The following is an 8549-nucleotide window of genomic DNA, read 5'->3' on the forward strand; positions in this document are numbered from 1 at the left end:
GAAGGTAGGCCCTGCGGTAAAGAAGCTCGTCTCTGATGGAGAAATGGTGGGAATGACGACGGAGAACACGGGAAGGAGGTCGAGACGATTGGCCAGATTAGAAATGCAAGAGGCAAGCGATCAACGGGTATCTGCGTTGCTCGGAAGCCATATCAGGGGCCTCAAGCATCAAAGAATACAGGGCGGATATAGAAGGCGCTGCCCCAGACGGCAGAGGGGAACGTGAGAGGGCACTAGCGTCGGCATGTTCACGACGGGAACGATAGACAACGCGGATGTCGTACTCTTGAAGTCGAAGAGCCGAGCGCGCCAGTCGACCACAGTGATATTTCAAAGAGGACAACCAGCTGAGGGCATGGTGATCGGTGACAATGTGAAAAGGGCACCCGAACAAGTAAGGGCGGAATTTGGCGATCGCCCACAGGATGGCTAAACACTCCTCGGTGACAGAGTAGTTGGCTTCGGCTCTTGTTAATGTCCGGCTGGCGTGACTACGTATTCGCCAAAGAGTGGCTTGCGCTGCGCGAGGACTGCGCCGAGGTCGTCGCCGCTGGCATCAGTGTGGAGTTCCGTCGGAGAACGAAGGTCGAAATGACGCAAATTGGCGGAGTGGTTAGTAGGCGACGGAAGGTCGTAAAGGCTTCATCACAGGCTGGCGACCAGACTGAAAGGTCGTGGCCGAAAAGGAGCTTGGTCAGAGGGTCCATGATAGTGACGAAGTTGCGGACAAAGCGGCGAAAGTTGGAGCAGAGGCTTACGGGTCTGCAGAGGTCTTTAACAGAAGTGTGTTCCGGAACTTTTGCTACAGCTCGCAACTACGCCGGGTCCGGGAGAACCCCATGCTTGGACAGGACATGTCCGAGAATTGTGAGCTGCGGGCTCCTCGGCACTTTTTTAAATTGAGTTGGAGGCCAGCGTCGGCCAGGCAGCGAAGAACAGTGTCAAGGCGCTGGAGGTCAGATGGAAAATCTGGTGAAAAGATAACGTCATCTAGGTAACAACGGCATATGTGCCATTTAAGTCCGCATAGTAGGTTGTCCATCATGCGCCCTGCAGGCAGTCGAGGGGGTCGTCGATACGAGGGAGAGGGTAAACGTCCTTGCGTGTAATCTTGTTCAGACGACGGTAGTCAACGCAGAACCGGACCGAGTCGTCTTTTTTTAACAAGGACCACAGGTGATGCACAGGGGCTTTGCGACGGCTGTATCACGCGGCGCATGAACATGTCGGTCACCTGTTCGTCAATGATGCGGCGCTCAGCGGCTGGCACGCGGTACGGACGTTGGCGCAAAGGGGCATATGTGCCACTATCAATACAGTGGGTAATGGTGGTTGCTTGGCCCAGTGAAGTTTGCTGGTAGAAAAACGAAGCTGCAAAACGGTGGAGAACAACAAGTTGGGCCCGTTGTGTAGGTGTCAGGGCGGCGTCGACCGAATGGCGAAAAACATCCAGAGGGGACGGATTGGCGATGGGAACAGTCGTGATGGCGCTGAAGTGAAGGCCGACTTAGCTATCGGCGAGGGGGTATGCTGAAGCGGGATCGAGCACGGCAACCCTTCCAAGCGATTGGCCACGGAGCAAAGTAGGGCAGGAGAACGGGTTGGACACATAAATAGCGTATGAGCCACGAATGACTGTCAGCACGGCATGAGGCAGCAAAACAAATTTCTGCTCAGCGCATCGTATAGAGGGCGTATATGTCACAGTTGCGTCGGAGAGAGCCGCACAAGAAAGAGGCACGACCGCTGAAGAAAAAGGCGTAACGTCAGTGACTTCTCAGACGATCACAGTAGCGGCAGCGTCTCCGGGTACGTCCAAGGAATCATCAGTGAAGGGCGATAACTCAAGCTGAGCACGGGCGCAGTCAATAACAGCGTCATGTGTGGAAAAGAAGTCCCAACCAAGGATGACATCGTGAGATAAGCGGGCGAGGACGATGAACTTCATTGTGTAGGGGACGTTCTTGATAAGCAGGCGGGCGGTGCAGGCGGCTAATGGTCGAATGTCCTGAGCGATGGCGGTAGAGAGAGAAACGGTGGAAAGAGGTGTCGTCACTTTTTTGAGTGTGCGACAGAGGGCGTGACTAAAAATGGAAACCGCTGTGCAAGTGTCAACAAGTGCTTCGACGGCGACTCCCTCAACGACCACGCTGATAATGTTGGCGGGCACGGAAACGGGTCTTTAGGGAGACGCTGGCGGCGCAGTTCTTGCCTCCGGAGCTGCGGCCGTTAGTTTTCCGCTTGCGGGGCGGGTGACCGGCGCAGCATCGGAGAGCGGGAACGTCGGTCAGGAGACGGCGAGCGGTGAGAGCGGAAACGGTAGCTAGGATCCGGAGGCGGCTCATGTGACACAGGCGAGGAGGTCGGAAGATCGTAGGTCGGCACACGCCTATAAAAGTACGCGCGATGGTCGCGGTTGCAGCACACCAGGTGTTGAGAGGCGGCGGCTATGATCGCGGGCGGGCAACCGGACGATAAGTGGTTGGTGCAAGTCGCTGGGGTTCTAACAGGTGATGGGGAAGCCTGCATAGAGGAGCAGCAGGCGAAGGCCGCGGTCGCGCCACAGCATCCGCGCACGTTAAAGAAGCCGCGATCAGTGACTGCTGAGGAGGGGGAGGAGGAGAGGGCAGCATCTCTGCAACCTGCTCCTGTATGACACGCTCGATGTTGGGACTGAGCGGCGGCGCAGGATTAGGTGGGCAGGTAGCCAAGCACAGCTGGCGGGTGACTTCCTTACGGACAAACTGCTGAATGTGCTGGAGAAGCGACGGGTGGTCCAGAGCAACGTCGACGGAAAGAGCCAAAATGGATACTGTGGGGTCTTGAAAGCCGACGCGCCGGGTAGAAAGGCGCTGCTTCCGCAGCTCATCGAAGCTCTGGCAGTAGCTGAAGACATCGGCCACAGATTGGGAATTTTTGGCCACGAGCATTTGGAAGGAGTCATCATCAATGCCTTTCATATTATTTTTTATCTTGTCGGCCTCAGTCATGGAAGCGTTGGTGCGCTTGCAAAGGTTGACGAAATCTTCTGTGTAACTAGTAAAGTTTTCACCGCTTTGTCGTGCCCGGCTACACAAGCGTTGCTCTGCACGAAGCTTACGCACAGCGGGACGGCCAAAGACCTCCATGAGGCTGGTTTTAAGATCCGGCCAGCTGGAGATGTCCGCCTCGTGGTTGCGGAACCACAGATTGCCAACGCCGCCTAGAAAAAAATATAATATTAGTGAGCTTGACGCTGTCGTCCCACTTATTATGCGCACTTACGCATTCATAGGAAGCCAACCAATCCTCCACATCCGTGTCGTCCATGCCGCTGAAGATTGTAGGGTCGCGCTGAAGGAGGGCACCAGAGCAGATTACAGCAGGGCCAACAGGCTGGGCAGGTTGGGCCGGGGTGTCGGGCACCATGGTAGAGCCTGGACGCCTGGGCAACGTGGCGTATCTCGAGGGTGAGAGCAGACAGCACCTCCACCAAGTGTAGTGTAGGGCGTCTTCGAAGACACTGCGTCGCAAACGGCTAGCGGTACAGTCTTTGTTCAGTCCAGAGGCAGTGATCAGTCCCAGCGGCAGCGATCAGCGCACACGAACCAGCATCGGCGCCGTTCTCTTCGTCGTCTTCTTCCTTAAGCCAGCCGCCGAGGGTTCGGGAGCAGAAGGCCTGTCTTACAACACATATATCGCTGGTCGGACAGGGAGAGGGATTTGTTTATCATCCGGTTGTATTTGCACTGTAATCTGCATCCACGCTCGGGTGCTGATGAGGAGACACATACATAACAGTAAGGACTACAGAATCGCTATATGTAGCCAACTTCAGGCCGGGGGGTAAACAAACAAGGAGCCGAATGCGCGACAGTTCACTTTGGAGCCGGTTCGCTTTACCGCTACGTCAGTTTGACGTAGACATGGGTGGGCCGAGCCTTGTGGGAGGATGACGGGGAGACTGCAGACCGCAAGTTTTTTTGTTTTTTTTTTTTGCTTTGGCGAAAGGGCGCCACTCATTTTTGTACTTGCGCCGGAAGCTTGGTACTGCAGAACGTTCGTTTCTGTCGTTTTCTTGTGATCCGGTGACAGTGGCAGCATGCAGAGGCTGCCGTCTGGATCGGCGTCTGCCGTCTGGATCGGCTGCCGTCTGGAACTATTATTTTTGGCTCAAGCATGCACTGACTGTCTGAGCTGGATTATGATATTTTATCGACGAAATACTTAAATATAGGAAGGCTGTCTTATATAGCACAAAATTAGTGGACCATTTATTTATTAAAAAGAGGCAATATATTTGCACAAGCATGTGATGTGTTGCAGGATAGTGTATTTTAATAATAACCTGTCATGCAACTGAAAACTGCCTTCTATTTTGCGTCTTCCCATATATACCAGGTGTTTCAGGGAATACTTCAAAAATAGGATTTAGGGTAAAAATTTAGCGTTTGCGAATAGTATCAAGTAGCGTTGGCAGTGCCGGAAAGCCTATGATGTTAGAAGTTTTCAGCTGGTTAACTACCTCCCGATAATTAACTTTTTAACTATCACAGCTAAGGCAGATGGTGGCGATTAGCGGTTTGGAGCCGGTCGTTAGTAATAGCCGTATGAGTTTTTAGAATTTAGAAACTCCGATTATCGTCGACGCCATGTCTAGAAAAAATTTGGCAACATAGTGCAAAATACATGCCTTTTCGAAAGGCGTGCAGACAAAGCAACCTTTCAAGTGCATGTAACTAGCCAAAAAAGCCAAACTTTGTCGAGCCCAGCGATAAAGGTAATCGAGTTTTCTCAATTTTAAAAACTGATACGGCTGTTACTAACAACCGTGTACAAATCTCTGAATGCATCTGGGTGCCTAAGTCTCACCGAGCAAAAGTTAATTATTAAAAATTAGTTAGCCAGCTTACTACTTAAGACCATTCATCGTGTTTTGTGGTGTCTGCCAACAATGGTATTACTATGTTTTAAAAAAGCCATATTTTTACCTGAAAAACATATTCTTGGGAATTACTTAAATTCTTTCCTGAAACACCTGTTATACACGAATAAATAGCTTATACGATCCGAAACTCAAACAAGGCATTGTGTATTAAATGACAGATGTGGAAGTGTAAAACTAGAAAGACAGAAGGAACCTGGGGTGTAGCAAGGACCACACTGCGAAACTAATTTATCTGGTAATAGGAAAAGGTGATTTCACCAGCAGGAAGTGAATTGTCTTGACGTGGAATTTGTTACAGCGCATGCATTTAACGGCATATATTACGAATATAATAAACCAAACAATTTCAGCAACTTGCAGGCATCAAAAAAATCTTCACAAAAAAGGCAGGGATATAAGAGACTTCTGAAAAATAAAATGCATATGTTCACATTGCTTTGGAAAGGAGGCGCAGCACACGCAGCAGCACTATCAGTTTTCTGCCTCGGGATATGGTGCACATCCTGTCCAAATGTTTCCTTGCTCCTTTCAATCCAACAAATGTTTTCGAAGAATTTCCCCTTCAAATGCCTTTAAGTGCCTGCTCTTCAAAAAGGTATGCTAATGAAAACACAGTAAACGCTAGCGGTGAAGTTTGCTCAGATGTAGGGGGACTTGCGGAGACCTTCCTCACTGCTCTTGTGTTTGCAAAGCTATCCCGGCGATCCGACAACTACGTGCGTATTCGTGGACGCCGCTGAGGAAGCTGACGCACACACACGGCGCTGCTCAAGGAGAAGAGCGCGTTAGCACCGGGAATGATTTGGGGGGCCGCGACGCAGAGCGAAGCAAACGATGCGTGAGCCGCGTCACCGTCCCTATAGCAACGCTGCGCATACGCAGAGAGCAAGTGGGTGAGATCAAGTGACGAAAGTCTCTCCCGTGGAGCGTACGCTACATTCCTGACGTTACTGTCTGGCTTTTTTCGACCCTTTTCGATTTTTTTTTTCGATCACCATATCTTGTTCTGGCGTTTTGACCAATAAGGTGTGGCCGCTGCGGCGGATGGTGACGCTTTTGATAATGACGCAAACTCGGAATACGGACCCTGGTCCTGCAGACCCGGTGAAGATGGGACCAAGAGCATGCTGCCTGCTGTCTCCGTCGCTGGCAATACCGCCTGATGTGTCTGGGACGACCGCAGTTCTAACACATCGGCCAGTCACGAAGAGCGTAGATGCCGGTGGGAGCGGACGGTGGTCGATAGATGGGAGGAGCTGCACTGTGCACGTCCGTATTTAGTGAGAACAGGGTGCTGAGAGTCTAAGACGCGCGGTCTTGACTACAGGAGGAGCGCGGATGTTCCGGCTGGCAGGCACACGAGGCTGCAGGTTAAGCTTTTGGTGGCGGCACTGCGGATTCATAGTAAACAGGTTGCGCGCCGACGCATTACAAGTGCTTGGCCACCTCTTCACTGACAACTCTACGGGCTGCTGAAGCAAGGCCGTCATGAACACTATAGTGAGCGCTGGTGACTGTTTTAACTTTATAAAGGCGTCCAGATTTTGGTGAAATTCGGTGTATTTTTAATAACGTGCAGCCGTGCTAAATACGTCCGAGATACCGGTGAGGGTGATCTGAAAATGATAAAAAATCTTCAGAAATCCCCTTAAAAAAATTGCATTCCTCTGACTTGCGCCTGTTCACAATGCGGCAAAGCCTCAGGGCTTCATTCACGTTTCTTCACGCAGCTTCGCTCGTTGAGAAATTTTGTTTTCCGCCTTACGTTTCTTAAATGTGCAATCTCCAAAGCACTTAGTGATTTCGTCCACGAACTTTTCCCCCTTAGATAGTGTGTCTTCGTGGTTCTCAATCCTCAGCAGCGCTCTGCCTGTCAAAAAGAAGACCGCTTAGGAGAGCTGCATGGCTGAGTCCGAGCGATTATACTTGCTGACAGGTTGGTAATGTGTAGGCCTATCTTCGACATCGCCATCGATTAAGCGGTAAAACGTTTTGGGCCCACGCTGGTGCGGCCTGGTACCGGTGCCTGATGTTCGCGGTCTGGGTTGGGAGCCGTTCCAGTCACGTGCGTCACAAAATTAGTCACGTGTTCGAAAAACATCAGCGCCGCGTGGAATCAATCTCGGCAGCGCAGGCTGCTAGAACCGGGGAGAAGGAAACCCCGGAGAGAACTCTCCACCATCGGTCGGCCGCCCGGCGCCAAGCGAATTACGTCAGCGCACTTGTTGAAGATATTGGAGTAGTTTCTACTCAGTGCTGACTGTGAGGGCGTAGCATTGAGTGTGCTAGATGATGCCCTCTCCTTTTCTCTCGTGCGCCGGTGGAGCAGCACAAGATTGATCTGGAAGCTTCGGAAAGCCCGGCTCTGCGCCTGACCAACGGGAACGCGCGCCTGGGTCGAGAGGAAGAAGGAAATTGCACAGCGGATACTGTATGTGCGCGCCTGCCTTCGCGCTAAGAACTAGCAGACGTGGGGTGTGCCTATATAACAGGCGTTGGCCGCTGTCTGTTAGCCTTAGCTGTCCTGCAATCTTCAGAGAAGCGCGCCCGCTGGACTCCCGGGTCAACACCACTCTCCCAGCCTCGGACCAACGAGGCAGCGTGCGCCAGCCTGTGGTTGGTCCCGTCGTGGACCTCTGGTCGTCGGACTCTCGCAATGCCCGGTGAACAAATTGTGGTTTGTTTGTTTGCCTTTCTCTTGCGTTAGTGCACTATAGGTGCAATAATTCATTTGTATTGCAATCTCTCTCGAGTGTTACTTTGCACGAGTCGCATTCCATTGTATATCACTTTGTATGTGCTAGTACGAGTGACTGCGAAATCCTCTGCATCGTCTCTTGCCAGTACAATGCTTTGTTTATGAACCATTCGCTCCAACCCATTTTCTGGCTTTCGGCTAGCGAAAGCTCGGCACCAAACGACCACCGCCCCTGTCACTTGGTGGCTGTTTGCTGGCTCAGTCTGCCATGCTGAGTCGAGGGAATCGCCTATGAGACCGCTACCCCTACACGCTCTAAGGACGTCCGGGAACGTACGCAATAAGTGCACGAAGTGGTGACAACGTACGAAGAGTGTCCTTCTCCATACTGGCTCGCCATGACTGATCGGTCAGGCAGAAGCCCGGCCAAGCGCGTGCTCATGGAGGTTCTACGAGGTCCGGGACAACCCAGAGCCTCAATAAAGTTCTTACGGGGATGGGCTTCTTTCAGGATGAGCTGGAAAATGGGATAAAACAAGGAACTGCCACAGTCGGGCTTCCCACAGCCCCAGTTCCCGAGCATCAACCTTGTTACATCGAATTTACGCGCCACGCAGCGCATTCGGTGTAACAATATGTATATACGTGGCGTTTCAGAGAAGCTGATAACTGATTTTTAAAAATAAGATTTTTGAGTTATTAAGAGTGCTTCAGCGGCGAACAGATGTGCGAACAGATGCCAGATGCCACTAGGAACAGATGTCAGAAAAAGTGTGAATAAAGTCAACTATTTAGGCGGTTGGCTAATTTCGCAAAATTAACGTTTTTGCCGATTGTTATACACCTCGGTGCAATTAGAGACTTGTAGCCGGTCGTTAATATTAGCCATATCGTTTTCCAGAATTTCGAAACGGTGATTACCCT

Source organism: Amblyomma mixtum, chromosome 2, assembly GCF_055824585.1.
Source record: "Amblyomma mixtum isolate Tamu chromosome 2, ASM5582458v1, whole genome shotgun sequence".
Lineage (NCBI taxonomy): Eukaryota > Metazoa > Arthropoda > Arachnida > Ixodida > Ixodidae > Amblyomma > Amblyomma mixtum.